Genomic DNA, 20,426 nt, shown 5'->3' with positions numbered 1-20,426 from the left:
ACAGATACACACTTGAGAGGACAAGGAGGGTTGTTCCTCCCGGTGTTGTGTCTGTGTGAGCTATTCTGCTCTCGCCGCTGCCTTTTAAATAGCCAGATTTTGACTGCGACCTTCGCTTACGGCCATACCACCCTGAGCACGCCCGATCTCGTCCGATCTCGGAAGCTAAGCAGGGTCGGGCCTGGTTAGTACTTGGATGGGAGACCGCCTGGGAATACCAGGTGCTGTAAGCTTTTGGTTCTCCTTCATTTGTCAGCTAATACACTTCTTCAGCTCCCAGCTTTGCTGCTATCTATAAACTTTCAATTCCATTGCTTCCTATTCGCTTTTCTCTGGGACTTCTGTCCTATTCAGAGCAGCAAGGGAAAGCCCAGCTGTGTCATTTTTTCTTTCCTCCTCCAGGGGGCGATGGAGAGGCTTCTCCCTCTCTCTCTCTCCCCCTCCCTCTCAATAGCAGCACGCACTGGAACTGTCAAGTGCTACAAGCTCCCCAAGCTATAGCCCACGCGGGTTTACAAAGTTTTGGGGGACCCGAAGCCCTTACATACCATTTATTTACAAAAAGTACCCCCACATATTGCAAGCCAACAGTACAGTAGTTTAACCTCACTCACTGGCATGCTCAATGCCATTTTTCACGGTCTACTGATGTGCCTTCACCAAGTGCACATAGATGGATAAAATATTGAGCCTTTTCAAGTCCTACATTTTATTTGTTTTCATTTTTAAATCAATAGCATACAGGGCGTCAGACGGAGGGCCTGTTAATATCATTATATGAATAACTAATTCTTTTGATGACATCATTTACACTGAAAAAAAAAAAAAATTCCGTAAAAATGCGGTTTTCCGTATTTTGTGATTCATGTTTTTATTAATTCTCCCCCCACCCCGGTTTATTTATGCTTTTGAATTGCATTCTGGGACCTTGAACTTTCTCCCAACAACTTCTAACCTCGAAAAGTACGAAAAAGTGACTTTTATAGACATGGTTATTAGTTGAAAGTGATATATTGTCTGGGTTGTCGTTGTACACGCTACAAAAACAAGCACATGTTATTTTCCATACTTTTTTTTTCTCCCTATACGTTCTAATATTCCAAACTGCAACACCGTCTAGGTTACCTTAAACTGCAGAGTTGAATTTTAAACATCAAAAGTCGACAGAGCAGAGATCAGGGTCCCGTGATGCAATTCACAACCATAAATTAACGGGAAACACTTGTGAATCACAACATATTGTGAATTGACAGTTTGTTTGTTTTTTTCATACTTTGCACAGTTGCTCCGTTAAAAAGCCGAAAAACTCTGTTAAAAGGCCATCAAAAAATGTTGTGATGCCTTTTACCCAGTATCAAAATAGAACTTTGCTCATTTCACACACAAAAATCGCCGGCGGCCCGAGACTATTTTGCAAATTCGTTAAATGGTGATGGACTTTCATTGCTTATGATTAAACTCTGGCCCCTGACCCTTTTTACGAGCGGTCAGGTGTGCAAAATTAGCAATCTGTAACATGACAAACATGACCTTTGTTGTAGAGAAAAACAGCACTCACGTTCATGTTTAGTCACATCTCCGGATTGTTTGTGTTCACGGAGTTTCTCTGTCCAGCGTTCATTGGAGCTTTAAGTCCAGATATTTGGATAAAAGTTGGTATGTTGTGCATGCCACAAACATAAAAATAATAAATGAATAAATAAATAAATAAATATTTAAATATTTAAATAAATAAATGATTGAATTAATGAATAAATAAATAAATAAATAAATAATGCAGTTGCGAGGGCAAAACGGGGGGGGGGGGGGGCGGCAACTCTGAACTAATAAGGTGTCTCTAATGAAGGGGCCGGTAAGCATCTGTACAGAAGTCGTGTGCTGCACAAGTCTGCTTTAAAGTTTTCCAAGCATCGGCCGCTTTTACTTCCGGTAAAATGTTGTCATCGTAAGTTTAAATACTGGCTGACAGATACACACTTGAGAGGACAAGGAGGGTTGTTCCTCCCGGTGTTGTGTCTGTGTGAGCTATTCTGCTCTCGCCGCTGCCTTTTAAATAGCCAGATTTTGACTGCGACCTTCGCTTACGGCCATACCACCCTGAGCACGCCCGATCTCGTCCGATCTCGGAAGCTAAGCAGGGTCGGGCCTGGTTAGTACTTGGATGGGAGACCGCCTGGGAATACCAGGTGCTGTAAGCTTTTGGTTCTCCTTCATTTGTCAGCTAATACACTTCTTCAGCTCCCAGCTTTGCTGCTATCTATAAACTTTCAATTCCATTGCTTCCTATTCGCTTTTCTCTGGGACTTCTGTCCTATTCAGAGCAGCAAGGGAAAGCCCAGCTGTGTCATTTTTTCTTTCCTCCTCCAGGGGGCGATGGAGAGGCTTCTCCCTCTCTCTCTCTCCCCCTCCCTCTCAATAGCAGCACGCACTGGAACTGTCAAGTGCTACAAGCTCCCCAAGCTATAGCCCACGCGGGTTTACAAAGTTTTGGGGGACCCGAAGCCCTTACATACCATTTATTTACAAAAAGTACCCCCACATATTGCAAGCCAACAGTACAGTAGTTTAACCTCACTCACTGGCATGCTCAATGCCATTTTTCACGGTCTACTGATGTGCCTTCACCAAGTGCACATAGATGGATAAAATATTGAGCCTTTTCAAGTCCTACATTTTATTTGTTTTCATTTTTAAATCAATAGCATACAGGGCGTCAGACGGAGGGCCTGTTAATATCATTATATGAATAACTAATTCTTTTGATGACATCATTTACACTGAAAAAAAAAAAATTCCGTAAAAATGCGGTTTTCCGTATTTTGTGATTCATGTTTTTATTAATTCTCCCCCCACCCCGGTTTATTTATGCTTTTGAATTGCATTCTGGGACCTTGAACTTTCTCCCAACAACTTCTAACCTCGAAAAGTACGAAAAAGTGACTTTTATAGACATGGTTATTAGTTGAAAGTGATATATTGTCTGGGTTGTCGTTGTACACGCTACAAAAACAAGCACATGTTATTTTCCATACTTTTTTTTTCTCCCTATACGTTCTAATATTCCAAACTGCAACACCGTCTAGGTTACCTTAAACTGCAGAGTTGAATTTTAAACATCAAAAGTCGACAGAGCAGAGATCAGGGTCCCGTGATGCAATTCACAACCATAAATTAACGGGAAACACTTGTGAATCACAACATATTGTGAATTGACAGTTTGTTTGTTTTTTTCATACTTTGCACAGTTGCTCCGTTAAAAAGCCGAAAAACTCTGTTAAAAGGCCATCAAAAAATGTTGTGATGCCTTTTACCCAGTATCAAAATAGAACTTTGCTCATTTCACACACAAAAATCGCCGGCGGCCCGAGACTATTTTGCAAATTCGTTAAATGGTGATGGACTTTCATTGCTTATGATTAAACTCTGGCCCCTGACCCTTTTTACGAGCGGTCAGGTGTGCAAAATTAGCAATCTGTAACATGACAAACATGACCTTTGTTGTAGAGAAAAACAGCACTCACGTTCATGTTTAGTCACATCTCCGGATTGTTTGTGTTCACGGAGTTTCTCTGTCCAGCGTTCATTGGAGCTTTAAGTCCAGATATTTGGATAAAAGTTGGTATGTTGTGCATGCCACAAACATAAAAATAATAAATGAATAAATAAATAAATAAATAAATAAATATTTAAATATTTAAATAAATAAATGATTGAATTAATGAATAAATAAATAAATAAATAAATAAATAATGCAGTTGCGAGGGCAAAACGGGGGGGGGGGGGGGCGGCAACTCTGAACTAATAAGGTGTCTCTAATGAAGGGGCCGGTAAGCATCTGTACAGAAGTCGTGTGCTGCACAAGTCTGCTTTAAAGTTTTCCAAGCATCGGCCGCTTTTACTTCCGGTAAAATGTTGTCATCGTAAGTTTAAATACTGGCTGACAGATACACACTTGAGAGGACAAGGAGGGTTGTTCCTCCCGGTGTTGTGTCTGTGTGAGCTATTCTGCTCTCGCCGCTGCCTTTTAAATAGCCAGATTTTGACTGCGACCTTCGCTTACGGCCATACCACCCTGAGCACGCCCGATCTCGTCCGATCTCGGAAGCTAAGCAGGGTCGGGCCTGGTTAGTACTTGGATGGGAGACCGCCTGGGAATACCAGGTGCTGTAAGCTTTTGGTTCTCCTTCATTTGTCAGCTAATACACTTCTTCAGCTCCCAGCTTTGCTGCTATCTATAAACTTTCAATTCCATTGCTTCCTATTCGCTTTTCTCTGGGACTTCTGTCCTATTCAGAGCAGCAAGGGAAAGCCCAGCTGTGTCATTTTTTCTTTCCTCCTCCAGGGGGCGATGGAGAGGCTTCTCCCTCTCTCTCTCTCCCCCTCCCTCTCAATAGCAGCACGCACTGAAACTGTCAAGTGCTACAAGCTCCCCAAGCTATAGCCCACGCGGGTTTACAAAGTTTTGGGGGACCCGAAGCCCTTACATACCATTTATTTACAAAAAGTACCCCCACATATTGCAAGCCAACAGTACAGTAGTTTAACCTCACTCACTGGCATGCTCAATGCCATTTTTCACGGTCTACTGATGTGCCTTCACCAAGTGCACATAGATGGATAAAATATTGAGCCTTTTCAAGTCCTACATTTTATTTGTTTTCATTTTTAAATCAATAGCATACAGGGCGTCAGACGGAGGGCCTGTTAATATCATTATATGAATAACTAATTCTTTTGATGACATCATTTACACTGAAAAAAAAAAAAATTCCGTAAAAATGCGGTTTTCCGTATTTTGTGATTCATGTTTTTATTAATTCTCCCCCCACCCCGGTTTATTTATGCTTTTGAATTGCATTCTGGGACCTTGAACTTTCTCCCAACAACTTCTAACCTCGAAAAGTACGAAAAAGTGACTTTTATAGACATGGTTATTAGTTGAAAGTGATATATTGTCTGGGTTGTCGTTGTACACGCTACAAAAACAAGCACATGTTATTTTCCATACTTTTTTTTTCTCCCTATACGTTCTAATATTCCAAACTGCAACACCGTCTAGGTTACCTTAAACTGCAGAGTTGAATTTTAAACATCAAAAGTCGACAGAGCAGAGATCAGGGTCCCGTGATGCAATTCACAACCATAAATTAACGGGAAACACTTGTGAATCACAACATATTGTGAATTGACAGTTTGTTTGTTTTTTTCATACTTTGCACAGTTGCTCCGTTAAAAAGCCGAAAAACTCTGTTAAAAGGCCATCAAAAAATGTTGTGATGCCTTTTACCCAGTATCAAAATAGAACTTTGCTCATTTCACACACAAAAATCGCCGGCGGCCCGAGACTATTTTGCAAATTCGTTAAATGGTGATGGACTTTCATTGCTTATGATTAAACTCTGGCCCCTGACCCTTTTTACGAGCGGTCAGGTGTGCAAAATTAGCAATCTGTAACATGACAAACATGACCTTTGTTGTAGAGAAAAACAGCACTCACGTTCATGTTTAGTCACATCTCCGGATTGTTTGTGTTCACGGAGTTTCTCTGTCCAGCGTTCATTGGAGCTTTAAGTCCAGATATTTGGATAAAAGTTGGTATGTTGTGCATGCCACAAACATAAAAATAATAAATGAATAAATAAATAAATAAATAAATAAATAAATATTTAAATATTTAAATAAATAAATGATTGAATTAATGAATAAATAAATAAATAAATAAATAAATAATGCAGTTGCGAGGGCAAAACGGGGGGGGGGGGGGGGGGGCGGCAACTCTGAACTAATAAGGTGTCTCTAATGAAGGGGCCGGTAAGCATCTGTACAGAAGTCGTGTGCTGCACAAGTCTGCTTTAAAGTTTTCCAAGCATCGGCCGCTTTTACTTCCGGTAAAATGTTGTCATCGTAAGTTTAAATACTGGCTGACAGATACACACTTGAGAGGACAAGGAGGGTTGTTCCTCCCGGTGTTGTGTCTGTGTGAGCTATTCTGCTCTCGCCGCTGCCTTTTAAATAGCCAGATTTTGACTGCGACCTTCGCTTACGGCCATACCACCCTGAGCACGCCCGATCTCGTCCGATCTCGGAAGCTAAGCAGGGTCGGGCCTGGTTAGTACTTGGATGGGAGACCGCCTGGGAATACCAGGTGCTGTAAGCTTTTGGTTCTCCTTCATTTGTCAGCTAATACACTTCTTCAGCTCCCAGCTTTGCTGCTATCTATAAACTTTCAATTCCATTGCTTCCTATTCGCTTTTCTCTGGGACTTCTGTCCTATTCAGAGCAGCAAGGGAAAGCCCAGCTGTGTCATTTTTTCTTTCCTCCTCCAGGGGGCGATGGAGAGGCTTCTCCCTCTCTCTCTCTCCCCCTCCCTCTCAATAGCAGCACGCACTGAAACTGTCAAGTGCTACAAGCTCCCCAAGCTATAGCCCACGCGGGTTTACAAAGTTTTGGGGGACCCGAAGCCCTTACATACCATTTATTTACAAAAAGTACCCCCGCATATTGCAAGCCAACAGTACAGTAGTTTAACCTCACTCACTGGCATGCTCAATGCCATTTTTCACGGTCTACTGATGTGCCTTCACCAAGTGCACATAGATGGATAAAATATTGAGCCTTTTCAAGTCCTACATTTTATTTGTTTTCATTTTTAAATCAATAGCATACAGGGCGTCAGACGGAGGGCCTGTTAATATCATTATATGAATAACTAATTCTTTTGATGACATCATTTACACTGAAAAAAAAAAAAAAATTCCGTAAAAATGCGGTTTTCCGTATTTTGTGATTCATGTTTTTATTAATTCTCCCCCCACCCCGGTTTATTTATGCTTTTGAATTGCATTCTGGGACCTTGAACTTTCTCCCAACAACTTCTAACCTCGAAAAGTACGAAAAAGTGACTTTTATAGACATGGTTATTAGTTGAAAGTGATATATTGTCTGGGTTGTCGTTGTACACGCTACAAAAACAAGCACATGTTATTTTCCATACTTTTTTTTTCTCCCTATACGTTCTAATATTCCAAACTGCAACACCGTCTAGGTTACCTTAAACTGCAGAGTTGAATTTTAAACATCAAAAGTCGACAGAGCAGAGATCAGGGTCCCGTGATGCAATTCACAACCATAAATTAACGGGAAACACTTGTGAATCACAACATATTGTGAATTGACAGTTTGTTTGTTTTTTTCATACTTTGCACAGTTGCTCCGTTAAAAAGCCGAAAAACTCTGTTAAAAGGCCATCAAAAAATGTTGTGATGCCTTTTACCCAGTATCAAAATAGAACTTTGCTCATTTCACACACAAAAATCGCCGGCGGCCCGAGACTATTTTGCAAATTCGTTAAATGGTGATGGACTTTCATTGCTTATGATTAAACTCTGGCCCCTGACCCTTTTTACGAGCGGTCAGGTGTGCAAAATTAGCAATCTGTAACATGACAAACATGACCTTTGTTGTAGAGAAAAACAGCACTCACGTTCATGTTTAGTCACATCTCCGGATTGTTTGTGTTCACGGAGTTTCTCTGTCCAGCGTTCATTGGAGCTTTAAGTCCAGATATTTGGATAAAAGTTGGTATGTTGTGCATGCCACAAACATAAAAATAATAAATGAATAAATAAATAAATAAATAAATAAATATTTAAATATTTAAATAAATAAATGATTGAATTAATGAATAAATAAATAAATAAATAATGCAGTTGCGAGGGCAAAACGGGGGGGGGGGGGGGGGGGGGGCGGCAACTCTGAACTAATAAGGTGTCTCTAATGAAGGGGCCGGTAAGCATCTGTACAGAAGTCGTGTGCTGCACAAGTCTGCTTTAAAGTTTTCCAAGCATCGGCCGCTTTTACTTCCGGTAAAATGTTGTCATCGTAAGTTTAAATACTGGCTGACAGATACACACTTGAGAGGACAAGGAGGGTTGTTCCTCCCGGTGTTGTGTCTGTGTGAGCTATTCTGCTCTCGCCGCTGCCTTTTAAATAGCCAGATTTTGACTGCGACCTTCGCTTACGGCCATACCACCCTGAGCACGCCCGATCTCGTCCGATCTCGGAAGCTAAGCAGGGTCGGGCCTGGTTAGTACTTGGATGGGAGACCGCCTGGGAATACCAGGTGCTGTAAGCTTTTGGTTCTCCTTCATTTGTCAGCTAATACACTTCTTCAGCTCCCAGCTTTGCTGCTATCTATAAACTTTCAATTCCATTGCTTCCTATTCGCTTTTCTCTGGGACTTCTGTCCTATTCAGAGCAGCAAGGGAAAGCCCAGCTGTGTCATTTTTTCTTTCCTCCTCCAGGGGGCGATGGAGAGGCTTCTCCCTCTCTCTCTCTCCCCCTCCCTCTCAATAGCAGCACGCACTGAAACTGTCAAGTGCTACAAGCTCCCCAAGCTATAGCCCACGCGGGTTTACAAAGTTTTGGGGGACCCGAAGCCCTTACATACCATTTATTTACAAAAAGTACCCCCGCATATTGCAAGCCAACAGTACAGTAGTTTAACCTCACTCACTGGCATGCTCAATGCCATTTTTCACGGTCTACTGATGTGCCTTCACCAAGTGCACATAGATGGATAAAATATTGAGCCTTTTCAAGTCCTACATTTTATTTGTTTTCATTTTTAAATCAATAGCATACAGGGCGTCAGACGGAGGGCCTGTTAATATCATTATATGAATAACTAATTCTTTTGATGACATCATTTACACTGAAAAAAAAAAAAAATTCCGTAAAAATGCGGTTTTCCGTATTTTGTGATTCATGTTTTTATTAATTCTCCCCCCACCCCGGTTTATTTATGCTTTTGAATTGCATTCTGGGACCTTGAACTTTCTCCCAACAACTTCTAACCTCGAAAAGTACGAAAAAGTGACTTTTATAGACATGGTTATTAGTTGAAAGTGATATATTGTCTGGGTTGTCGTTGTACACGCTACAAAAACAAGCACATGTTATTTTCCATACTTTTTTTTTCTCCCTATACGTTCTAATATTCCAAACTGCAACACCGTCTAGGTTACCTTAAACTGCAGAGTTGAATTTTAAACATCAAAAGTCGACAGAGCAGAGATCAGGGTCCCGTGATGCAATTCACAACCATAAATTAACGGGAAACACTTGTGAATCACAACATATTGTGAATTGACAGTTTGTTTGTTTTTTTCATACTTTGCACAGTTGCTCCGTTAAAAAGCCGAAAAACTCTGTTAAAAGGCCATCAAAAAATGTTGTGATGCCTTTTACCCAGTATCAAAATAGAACTTTGCTCATTTCACACACAAAAATCGCCGGCGGCCCGAGACTATTTTGCAAATTCGTTAAATGGTGATGGACTTTCATTGCTTATGATTAAACTCTGGCCCCTGACCCTTTTTACGAGCGGTCAGGTGTGCAAAATTAGCAATCTGTAACATGACAAACATGACCTTTGTTGTAGAGAAAAACAGCACTCACGTTCATGTTTAGTCACATCTCCGGATTGTTTGTGTTCACGGAGTTTCTCTGTCCAGCGTTCATTGGAGCTTTAAGTCCAGATATTTGGATAAAAGTTGGTATGTTGTGCATGCCACAAACATAAAAATAATAAATGAATAAATAAATAAATAAATAAATAAATATTTAAATATTTAAATAAATAAATGATTGAATTAATGAATAAATAAATAAATAAATAATGCAGTTGCGAGGGCAAAACGGGGGGGGGGGGGGGGGGGGGGGCGGCAACTCTGAACTAATAAGGTGTCTCTAATGAAGGGGCCGGTAAGCATCTGTACAGAAGTCGTGTGCTGCACAAGTCTGCTTTAAAGTTTTCCAAGCATCGGCCGCTTTTACTTCCGGTAAAATGTTGTCATCGTAAGTTTAAATACTGGCTGACAGATACACACTTGAGAGGACAAGGAGGGTTGTTCCTCCCGGTGTTGTGTCTGTGTGAGCTATTCTGCTCTCGCCGCTGCCTTTTAAATAGCCAGATTTTGACTGCGACCTTCGCTTACGGCCATACCACCCTGAGCACGCCCGATCTCGTCCGATCTCGGAAGCTAAGCAGGGTCGGGCCTGGTTAGTACTTGGATGGGAGACCGCCTGGGAATACCAGGTGCTGTAAGCTTTTGGTTCTCCTTCATTTGTCAGCTAATACACTTCTTCAGCTCCCAGCTTTGCTGCTATCTATAAACTTTCAATTCCATTGCTTCCTATTCGCTTTTCTCTGGGACTTCTGTCCTATTCAGAGCAGCAAGGGAAAGCCCAGCTGTGTCATTTTTTCTTTCCTCCTCCAGGGGGCGATGGAGAGGCTTCTCCCTCTCTCTCTCTCCCCCTCCCTCTCAATAGCAGCACGCACTGGAACTGTCAAGTGCTACAAGCTCCCCAAGCTATAGCCCACGCGGGTTTACAAAGTTTTGGGGGACCCGAAGCCCTTACATACCATTTATTTACAAAAAGTACCCCCACATATTGCAAGCCAACAGTACAGTAGTTTAACCTCACTCACTGGCATGCTCAATGCCATTTTTCACGGTCTACTGATGTGCCTTCACCAAGTGCACATAGATGGATAAAATATTGAGCCTTTTCAAGTCCTACATTTTATTTGTTTTCATTTTTAAATCAATAGCATACAGGGCGTCAGACGGAGGGCCTGTTAATATCATTATATGAATAACTAATTCTTTTGATGACATCATTTACACTGAAAAAAAAAAAAATTCCGTAAAAATGCGGTTTTCCGTATTTTGTGATTCATGTTTTTATTAATTCTCCCCCCACCCCGGTTTATTTATGCTTTTGAATTGCATTCTGGGACCTTGAACTTTCTCCCAACAACTTCTAACCTCGAAAAGTACGAAAAAGTGACTTTTATAGACATGGTTATTAGTTGAAAGTGATATATTGTCTGGGTTGTCGTTGTACACGCTACAAAAACAAGCACATGTTATTTTCCATACTTTTTTTTTCTCCCTATACGTTCTAATATTCCAAACTGCAACACCGTCTAGGTTACCTTAAACTGCAGAGTTGAATTTTAAACATCAAAAGTCGACAGAGCAGAGATCAGGGTCCCGTGATGCAATTCACAACCATAAATTAACGGGAAACACTTGTGAATCACAACATATTGTGAATTGACAGTTTGTTTGTTTTTTTCATACTTTGCACAGTTGCTCCGTTAAAAAGCCGAAAAACTCTGTTAAAAGGCCATCAAAAAATGTTGTGATGCCTTTTACCCAGTATCAAAATAGAACTTTGCTCATTTCACACACAAAAATCGCCGGCGGCCCGAGACTATTTTGCAAATTCGTTAAATGGTGATGGACTTTCATTGCTTATGATTAAACTCTGGCCCCTGACCCTTTTTACGAGCGGTCAGGTGTGCAAAATTAGCAATCTGTAACATGACAAACATGACCTTTGTTGTAGAGAAAAACAGCACTCACGTTCATGTTTAGTCACATCTCCGGATTGTTTGTGTTCACGGAGTTTCTCTGTCCAGCGTTCATTGGAGCTTTAAGTCCAGATATTTGGATAAAAGTTGGTATGTTGTGCATGCCACAAACATAAAAATAATAAATGAATAAATAAATAAATAAATAAATAAATATTTAAATATTTAAATAAATAAATGATTGAATTAATGAATAAATAAATAAATAAATAATGCAGTTGCGAGGGCAAAACGGGGGGGGGGGGGGGGGGGGGGCGGCAACTCTGAACTAATAAGGTGTCTCTAATGAAGGGGCCGGTAAGCATCTGTACAGAAGTCGTGTGCTGCACAAGTCTGCTTTAAAGTTTTCCAAGCATCGGCCGCTTTTACTTCCGGTAAAATGTTGTCATCGTAAGTTTAAATACTGGCTGACAGATACACACTTGAGAGGACAAGGAGGGTTGTTCCTCCCGGTGTTGTGTCTGTGTGAGCTATTCTGCTCTCGCCGCTGCCTTTTAAATAGCCAGATTTTGACTGCGACCTTCGCTTACGGCCATACCACCCTGAGCACGCCCGATCTCGTCCGATCTCGGAAGCTAAGCAGGGTCGGGCCTGGTTAGTACTTGGATGGGAGACCGCCTGGGAATACCAGGTGCTGTAAGCTTTTGGTTCTCCTTCATTTGTCAGCTAATACACTTCTTCAGCTCCCAGCTTTGCTGCTATCTATAAACTTTCAATTCCATTGCTTCCTATTCGCTTTTCTCTGGGACTTCTGTCCTATTCAGAGCAGCAAGGGAAAGCCCAGCTGTGTCATTTTTTCTTTCCTCCTCCAGGGGGCGATGGAGAGGCTTCTCCCTCTCTCTCTCTCCCCCTCCCTCTCAATAGCAGCACGCACTGGAACTGTCAAGTGCTACAAGCTCCCCAAGCTATAGCCCACGCGGGTTTACAAAGTTTTGGGGGACCCGAAGCCCTTACATACCATTTATTTACAAAAAGTACCCCCACATATTGCAAGCCAACAGTACAGTAGTTTAACCTCACTCACTGGCATGCTCAATGCCATTTTTCACGGTCTACTGATGTGCCTTCACCAAGTGCACATAGATGGATAAAATATTGAGCCTTTTCAAGTCCTACATTTTATTTGTTTTCATTTTTAAATCAATAGCATACAGGGCGTCAGACGGAGGGCCTGTTAATATCATTATATGAATAACTAATTCTTTTGATGACATCATTTACACTGAAAAAAAAAAAAATTCCGTAAAAATGCGGTTTTCCGTATTTTGTGATTCATGTTTTTATTAATTCTCCCCCCACCCCGGTTTATTTATGCTTTTGAATTGCATTCTGGGACCTTGAACTTTCTCCCAACAACTTCTAACCTCGAAAAGTACGAAAAAGTGACTTTTATAGACATGGTTATTAGTTGAAAGTGATATATTGTCTGGGTTGTCGTTGTACACGCTACAAAAACAAGCACATGTTATTTTCCATACTTTTTTTTTCTCCCTATACGTTCTAATATTCCAAACTGCAACACCGTCTAGGTTACCTTAAACTGCAGAGTTGAATTTTAAACATCAAAAGTCGACAGAGCAGAGATCAGGGTCCCGTGATGCAATTCACAACCATAAATTAACGGGAAACACTTGTGAATCACAACATATTGTGAATTGACAGTTTGTTTGTTTTTTTCATACTTTGCACAGTTGCTCCGTTAAAAAGCCGAAAAACTCTGTTAAAAGGCCATCAAAAAATGTTGTGATGCCTTTTACCCAGTATCAAAATAGAACTTTGCTCATTTCACACACAAAAATCGCCGGCGGCCCGAGACTATTTTGCAAATTCGTTAAATGGTGATGGACTTTCATTGCTTATGATTAAACTCTGGCCCCTGACCCTTTTTACGAGCGGTCAGGTGTGCAAAATTAGCAATCTGTAACATGACAAACATGACATTTGTTGTAGAGAAAAACAGCACTCACGTTCATGTTTAGTCACATCTCCGGATTGTTTGTGTTCACGGAGTTTCTCTGTCCAGCGTTCATTGGAGCTTTAAGTCCAGATATTTGGATAAAAGTTGGTATGTTGTGCATGCCACAAACATAAAAATAATAAATGAATAAATAAATAAATAAATAAATAAATAAATATTTAAATATTTAAATAAATAAATGATTGAATTAATGAATAAATAAATAAATAAATAAATAATGCAGTTGCGAGGGCAAAACGGGGGGGGGGGGGGGGGGGGCGGCAACTCTGAACTAATAAGGTGTCTCTAATGAAGGGGCCGGTAAGCATCTGTACAGAAGTCGTGTGCTGCACAAGTCTGCTTTAAAGTTTTCCAAGCATCGGCCGCTTTTACTTCCGGTAAAATGTTGTCATCGTAAGTTTAAATACTGGCTGACAGATACACACTTGAGAGGACAAGGAGGGTTGTTCCTCCCGGTGTTGTGTCTGTGTGAGCTATTCTGCTCTCGCCGCTGCCTTTTAAATAGCCAGATTTTGACTGCGACCTTCGCTTACGGCCATACCACCCTGAGCACGCCCGATCTCGTCCGATCTCGGAAGCTAAGCAGGGTCGGGCCTGGTTAGTACTTGGATGGGAGACCGCCTGGGAATACCAGGTGCTGTAAGCTTTTGGTTCTCCTTCATTTGTCAGCTAATACACTTCTTCAGCTCCCAGCTTTGCTGCTATCTATAAACTTTCAATTCCATTGCTTCCTATTCGCTTTTCTCTGGGACTTCTGTCCTATTCAGAGCAGCAAGGGAAAGCCCAGCTGTGTCATTTTTTCTTTCCTCCTCCAGGGGGCGATGGAGAGGCTTCTCCCTCTCTCTCTCTCCCCCTCCCTCTCAATAGCAGCACGCACTGAAACTGTCAAGTGCTACAAGCTCCCCAAGCTATAGCCCACGCGGGTTTACAAAGTTTTGGGGGACCCGAAGCCCTTACATACCATTTATTTACAAAAAGTACCCCCGCATATTGCAAGCCAACAGTACAGTAGTTTAACCTCACTCACTGGCATGCTCAATGCCATTTTTCACGGTCTACTGATGTGCCTTCACCAAGTGCACATAGATGGATAAAATATTGAGCCTTTTCAAGTCCTACATTTTATTTGTTTTCATTTTTAAATCAATAGCATACAGGGCGTCAGACGGAGGGCCTGTTAATATCATTATATGAATAACTAATTCTTTTGATGACATCATTTACACTGAAAAAAAAAAAAAATTCCGTAAAAATGCGGTTTTCCGTATTTTGTGATTCATGTTTTTATTAATTCTCCCCCCACCCCGGTTTATTTATGCTTTTGAATTGCATTCTGGGACCTTGAACTTTCTCCCAACAACTTCTAACCTCGAAAAGTACGAAAAAGTGACTTTTATAGACATGGTTATTAGTTGAAAGTGATATATTGTCTGGGTTGTCGTTGTACACGCTACAAAAACAAGCACATGTTATTTTCCATACTTTTTTTTTCTCCCTATACGTTCTAATATTCCAAACTGCAACACCGTCTAGGTTACCTTAAACTGCAGAGTTGAATTTTAAACATCAAAAGTCGACAGAGCAGAGATCAGGGTCCCGTGATGCAATTCACAACCATAAATTAACGGGAAACACTTGTGAATCACAACATATTGTGAATTGACAGTTTGTTTGTTTTTTTCATACTTTGCACAGTTGCTCCGTTAAAAAGCCGAAAAACTCTGTTAAAAGGCCATCAAAAAATGTTGTGATGCCTTTTACCCAGTATCAAAATAGAACTTTGCTCATTTCACACACAAAAATCGCCGGCGGCCCGAGACTATTTTGCAAATTCGTTAAATGGTGATGGACTTTCATTGCTTATGATTAAACTCTGGCCCCTGACCCTTTTTACGAGCGGTCAGGTGTGCAAAATTAGCAATCTGTAACATGACAAACATGACCTTTGTTGTAGAGAAAAACAGCACTCACGTTCATGTTTAGTCACATCTCCGGATTGTTTGTGTTCACGGAGTTTCTCTGTCCAGCGTTCATTGGAGCTTTAAGTCCAGATATTTGGATAAAAGTTGGTATGTTGTGCATGCCACAAACATAAAAATAATAAATGAATAAATAAATAAATAAATAAATAAATATTTAAATATTTAAATAAATAAATGATTGAATTAATGAATAAATAAATAAATAAATAATGCAGTTGCGAGGGCAAAACGGGGGGGGGGGGGGGGGGGGGTAGGCAACTCTGAACTAATAAGGTGTCTCTAATGAAGGGGCCGGTAAGCATCTGTACAGAAGTCGTGTGCTGCACAAGTCTGCTTTAAAGTTTTCCAAGCATCGGCCGCTTTTACTTCCGGTAAAATGTTGTCATCGTAAGTTTAAATACTGGCTGACAGATACACACTTGAGAGGACAAGGAGGGTTGTTCCTCCCGGTGTTGTGTCTGTGTGAGCTATTCTGCTCTCGCCGCTGCCTTTTAAATAGCCAGATTTTGACTGCGACCTTCGCTTACGGCCATACCACCCTGAGCACGCCCGATCTCGTCCGATCTCGGAAGCTAAGCAGGGTCGGGCCTGGTTAGTACTTGGATGGGAGACCGCCTGGGAATACCAGGTGCTGTAAGCTTTTGGTTCTCCTTCATTTGTCAGCTAATACACTTCTTCAGCTCCCAGCTTTGCTGCTATCTATAAACTTTCAATTCCATTGCTTCCTATTCGCTTTTCTCTGGGACTTCTGTCCTATTCAGAGCAGCAAGGGAAAGCCCAGCTGTGTCATTTTTTCTTTCCTCCTCCAGGGGGCGATGGAGAGGCTTCTCCCTCTCTCTCTCTCCCCCTCCCTCTCAATAGCAGCACGCACTGGAACTGTCAAGTGCTACAAGCTCCCCAAGCTATAGCCCACGCGGGTTTACAAAGTTTTGGGGGACCCGAAGCCCTTACATACCATTTATTTACAAAAAGTACCCCCACATATTGCAAGCCAACAGTACAGTAGTTTAACCTCACTCACTGGCATGCTCAATGCCATTTTTCACGGTCTACTGATGTGCCTTCACCAAGTGCACATAGATGGATAAAATATTGAGCCTTTTCAAGTCCTACATTTTATTTGTTTTCATTTTTAAATCAATAGCATACAGGGCGTCAGACGGAGGGCCTGTTAATATCATTATATGAATAACTAATTCTTTTGATGACATCATTTACACTGAAAAAAAAAAAATTCCGTAAAAATGCGGTTTTCCGTATTTTGTGATTCATGTTTTTATTAATTCTCCCCCCACCCCGGTTTATTTATGCTTTTGAATTGCATTCTGGGACCTTGAACTTTCTCCCAACAACTTCTAACCTCGAAAAGTACGAAAAAGTGACTTTTATAGACATGGTTATTAGTTGAAAGTGATATATTGTCTGGGTTGTCGTTGTACACGCTACAAAAACAAGCACATGTTATTTTCCATACTTTTTTTTTCTCCCTATACGTTCTAATATTCCAAACTGCAACACCGTCTAGGTTACCTTAAACTGCAGAGTTGAATTTTAAACATCAAAAGTCGACAGAGCAGAGATCAGGGTCCCGTGATGCAATTCACAACCATAAATTAACGGGAAACACTTGTGAATCACAACATATTGTGAATTGACAGTTTGTTTGTTTTTTTCATACTTTGCACAGTTGCTCCGTTAAAAAGCCGAAAAACTCTGTTAAAAGGCCATCAAAAAATGTTGTGATGCCTTTTACCCAGTATCAAAATAGAACTTTGCTCATTTCACACACAAAAATCGCCGGCGGCCCGAGACTATTTTGCAAATTCGTTAAATGGTGATGGACTTTCATTGCTTATGATTAAACTCTGGCCCCTGACCCTTTTTACGAGCGGTCAGGTGTGCAAAATTAGCAATCTGTAACATGACAAACATGACCTTTGTTGTAGAGAAAAACAGCACTCACGTTCATGTTTAGTCACATCTCCGGATTGTTTGTGTTCACGGAGTTTCTCTGTCCAGCGTTCATTGGAGCTTTAAGTCCAGATATTTGGATAAAAGTTGGTATGTTGTGCATGCCACAAACATAAAAATAATAAATGAATAAATAAATAAATAAATAAATAAATATTTAAATATTTAAATAAATAAATGATTGAATTAATGAATAAATAAATAAATAAATAAATAATGCAGTTGCGAGGGCAAAACGGGGGGGGGGGGGGGGGGGCAACTCTGAACTAATAAGGTGTCTCTAATGAAGGGGCCGGTAAGCATCTGTACAGAAGTCGTGTGCTGCACAAGTCTGCTTTAAAGTTTTCCAAGCATCGGCCGCTTTTACTTCCGGTAAAATGTTGTCATCGTAAGTTTAAATACTGGCTGACAGATACACACTTGAGAGGACAAGGAGGGTTGTTCCTCCCGGTGTTGTGTCTGTGTGAGCTATTCTGCTCTCGCCGCTGCCTTTTAAATAGCCAGATTTTGACTGCGACCTTCGCTTACGGCCTTACCACCCTGAGCACGCCCGATCTCGTCCGATCTCGGAAGCTAAGCAGGGTCGGGCCTGGTTAGTACTTGGATGGGAGACCGCCTGGGAATACCAGGTGCTGTAAGCTTTTGGTTCTCCTTCATTTGTCAGCTAATACACTTCTTCAGCTCCCAGCTTTGCTGCTATCTATAAACTTTCAATTCCATTGCTTCCTATTCGCTTTTCTCTGGGACTTCTGTCCTATTCAGAGCAGCAAGGGAAAGCCCAGCTGTGTCATTTTTTCTTTCCTCCTCCAGGGGGCGATGGAGAGGCTTCTCCCTCTCTCTCTCTCCCCCTCCCTCTCAATAGCAGCACGCACTGGAACTGTCAAGTGCTACAAGCTCCCCAAGCTATAGCCCACGCGGGTTTACAAAGTTTTGGGGGACCCGAAGCCCTTACATACCATTTATTTACAAAAAGTACCCCCACATATTGCAAGCCAACAGTACAGTAGTTTAACCTCACTCACTGGCATGCTCAATGCCATTTTTCACGGTCTACTGATGTTACTTCACCAAGTGCACATAGATGGATAAAATATTGAGCCTTTTCAAGTCCTACATTTTATTTGTTTTCATTTTTAAATCAATAGCATACAGGGCGTCAGACGGAGGGCCTGTTAATATCATTATATGAATAACTAATTCTTTTGATGACATCATTTACACTGAAAAAAAAAAAAAATTCCGTAAAAATGCGGTTTTCCGTATTTTGTGATTCATGTTTTTATTAATTCTCCCCCCACCCCGGTTTATTTATGCTTTTGAATTGCATTCTGGGACCTTGAACTTTCTCCCAACAACTTCTAACCTCGAAAAGTACGAAAAAGTGACTTTTATAGACATGGTTATTAGTTGAAAGTGATATATTGTCTGGGTTGTCGTTGTACACGCTACAAAAACAAGCACATGTTATTTTCCATACTTTTTTTTTCTCCCTATACGTTCTAATATTCCAAACTGCAACACCGTCTAGGTTACCTTAAACTGCAGAGTTGAATTTTAAACATCAAAAGTCGACAGAGCAGAGATCAGGGTCCCGTGATGCAATTCACAACCATAAATTAACGGGAAACACTTGTGAATCACAACATATTGTGAATTGACAGTTTGTTTGTTTTTTTCATACTTTGCACAGTTGCTCCGTTAAAAAGCCGAAAAACTCTGTTAAAAGGCCATCAAAAAATGTTGTGATGCCTTTTACCCAGTATCAAAATAGAACTTTGCTCATTTCACACACAAAAATCGCCGGCGGCCCGAGACTATTTTGCAAATTCGTTAAATGGTGATGGACTTTCATTGCTTATGATTAAACTCTGGCCCCTGACCCTTTTTACGAGCGGTCAGGTGTGCAAAATTAGCAATCTGTAACATGACAAACATGACCTTTGTTGTAGAGAAAAACAGCACTCACGTTCATGTTTAGTCACATCTCCGGATTGTTTGTGTTCACGGAGTTTCTCTGTCCAGCGTTCATTGGAGCTTTAAGTCCAGATATTTGGATAAAAGTTGGTATGTTGTGCATGCCACAAACATAAAAATAATAAATGAATAAATAAATAAATAAATAAATAAATATTTAAATATTTAAATAAATAAATGATTGAATTAATGAATAAATAAATAAATAAATAAATAATGCAGTTGCGAGGGCAAAACGGGGGGGGGGGGGGGGGGGGGGGGCGGCAACTCTGAACTAATAAGGTGTCTCTAATGAAGGGGCCGGTAAGCATCTGTACAGAAGTCGTGTGCTGCACAAGTCTGCTTTAAAGTTTTCCAAGCATCGGCCGCTTTTACTTCCGGTAAAATGTTGTCATCGTAAGTTTAAATACTGGCTGACAGATACACACTTGAGAGGACAAGGAGGGTTGTTCCTCCCGGTGTTGTGTCTGTGTGAGCTATTCTGCTCTCGCCGCTGCCTTTTAAATAGCCAGATTTTGACTGCGACCTTCGCTTACGGCCATACCACCCTGAGCACGCCCGATCTCGTCCGATCTCGGAAGCTAAGCAGGGTCGGGCCTGGTTAGTACTTGGATGGGAGACCGCCTGGGAATACCAGGTGCTGTAAGCTTTTGGTTCTCCTTCATTTGTCAGCTAATACACTTCTTCAGCTCCCAGCTTTGCTGCTATCTATAAACTTTCAATTCCATTGCTTCCTATTCGCTTTTCTCTGGGACTTCTGTCCTATTCAGAGCAGCAAGGGAAAGCCCAGCTGTGTCATTTTTTCTTTCCTCCTCCAGGGGGCGATGGAGAGGCTTCTCCCTCTCTCTCTCTCCCCCTCCCTCTCAATAGCAGCACGCACTGAAACTGTCAAGTGCTACAAGCTCCCCAAGCTATAGCCCACGCGGGTTTACAAAGTTTTGGGGGACCCGAAGCCCTTACATACCATTTATTTACAAAAAGTACCCCCGCATATTGCAAGCCAACAGTACAGTAGTTTAACCTCACTCACTGGCATGCTCAATGCCATTTTTCACGGTCTACTGATGTGCCTTCACCA

The 20,426-nt window shown here is 41.2% G+C and overlaps 11 non-coding genes across 11 annotated transcripts; all 11 read left to right on the top strand.

The window, feature by feature from the left end:
• Positions 1 to 114: 114 nt before the first annotated feature.
• On the top strand, positions 115 to 233 carry LOC137488366 (5S ribosomal RNA). The gene has a single exon (XR_015515520.1). It is a non-coding gene; the product is annotated as a 5S ribosomal RNA (ribosomal RNA).
• Positions 234 to 2,079: 1,846 nt separating this feature from the next.
• On the top strand, positions 2,080 to 2,198 carry LOC141378912 (5S ribosomal RNA). The gene has a single exon (XR_015515594.1). It is a non-coding gene; the product is annotated as a 5S ribosomal RNA (ribosomal RNA).
• Positions 2,199 to 4,054: 1,856 nt separating this feature from the next.
• Positions 4,055 to 4,173, top strand: LOC141378911 (5S ribosomal RNA). The gene has a single exon (XR_015515593.1). It is a non-coding gene; the product is annotated as a 5S ribosomal RNA (ribosomal RNA).
• Positions 4,174 to 6,038: 1,865 nt separating this feature from the next.
• On the top strand, positions 6,039 to 6,157 carry LOC141378910 (5S ribosomal RNA). The gene has a single exon (XR_015515592.1). It is a non-coding gene; the product is annotated as a 5S ribosomal RNA (ribosomal RNA).
• Positions 6,158 to 8,015: 1,858 nt separating this feature from the next.
• On the top strand, positions 8,016 to 8,134 carry LOC141378909 (5S ribosomal RNA). Its single transcript, XR_015515591.1, has one exon. It is a non-coding gene; the product is annotated as a 5S ribosomal RNA (ribosomal RNA).
• A 1,858-nt stretch (positions 8,135 to 9,992) lies between these two features.
• On the top strand, positions 9,993 to 10,111 carry LOC141378908 (5S ribosomal RNA). Its single transcript, XR_015515590.1, has one exon. It is a non-coding gene; the product is annotated as a 5S ribosomal RNA (ribosomal RNA).
• Positions 10,112 to 11,967: 1,856 nt separating this feature from the next.
• Positions 11,968 to 12,086, top strand: LOC141378905 (5S ribosomal RNA). Its single transcript, XR_015515588.1, has one exon. It is a non-coding gene; the product is annotated as a 5S ribosomal RNA (ribosomal RNA).
• Positions 12,087 to 13,948: 1,862 nt separating this feature from the next.
• LOC141378904 (5S ribosomal RNA) lies at positions 13,949 to 14,067 on the top strand. Its single transcript, XR_015515587.1, has one exon. It is a non-coding gene; the product is annotated as a 5S ribosomal RNA (ribosomal RNA).
• Positions 14,068 to 15,924: 1,857 nt separating this feature from the next.
• On the top strand, positions 15,925 to 16,043 carry LOC141378903 (5S ribosomal RNA). The gene has a single exon (XR_015515586.1). It is a non-coding gene; the product is annotated as a 5S ribosomal RNA (ribosomal RNA).
• Positions 16,044 to 17,896: 1,853 nt separating this feature from the next.
• On the top strand, positions 17,897 to 18,015 carry LOC141378859 (5S ribosomal RNA). Its single transcript, XR_015515530.1, has one exon. It is a non-coding gene; the product is annotated as a 5S ribosomal RNA (ribosomal RNA).
• A 1,863-nt stretch (positions 18,016 to 19,878) lies between these two features.
• LOC141378902 (5S ribosomal RNA) lies at positions 19,879 to 19,997 on the top strand. Its single transcript, XR_015515585.1, has one exon. It is a non-coding gene; the product is annotated as a 5S ribosomal RNA (ribosomal RNA).
• Positions 19,998 to 20,426: the final 429 nt, after the last annotated feature.

This window comes from Danio rerio, chromosome 18 (assembly GCF_052040795.2).
Source record: "Danio rerio strain M-AB ecotype USA chromosome 18, GRCz13ab, whole genome shotgun sequence".
NCBI lineage: Eukaryota > Metazoa > Chordata > Actinopteri > Cypriniformes > Danionidae > Danio > Danio rerio.
This window is presented reverse-complemented; position numbering and strand designations above follow the sequence as displayed.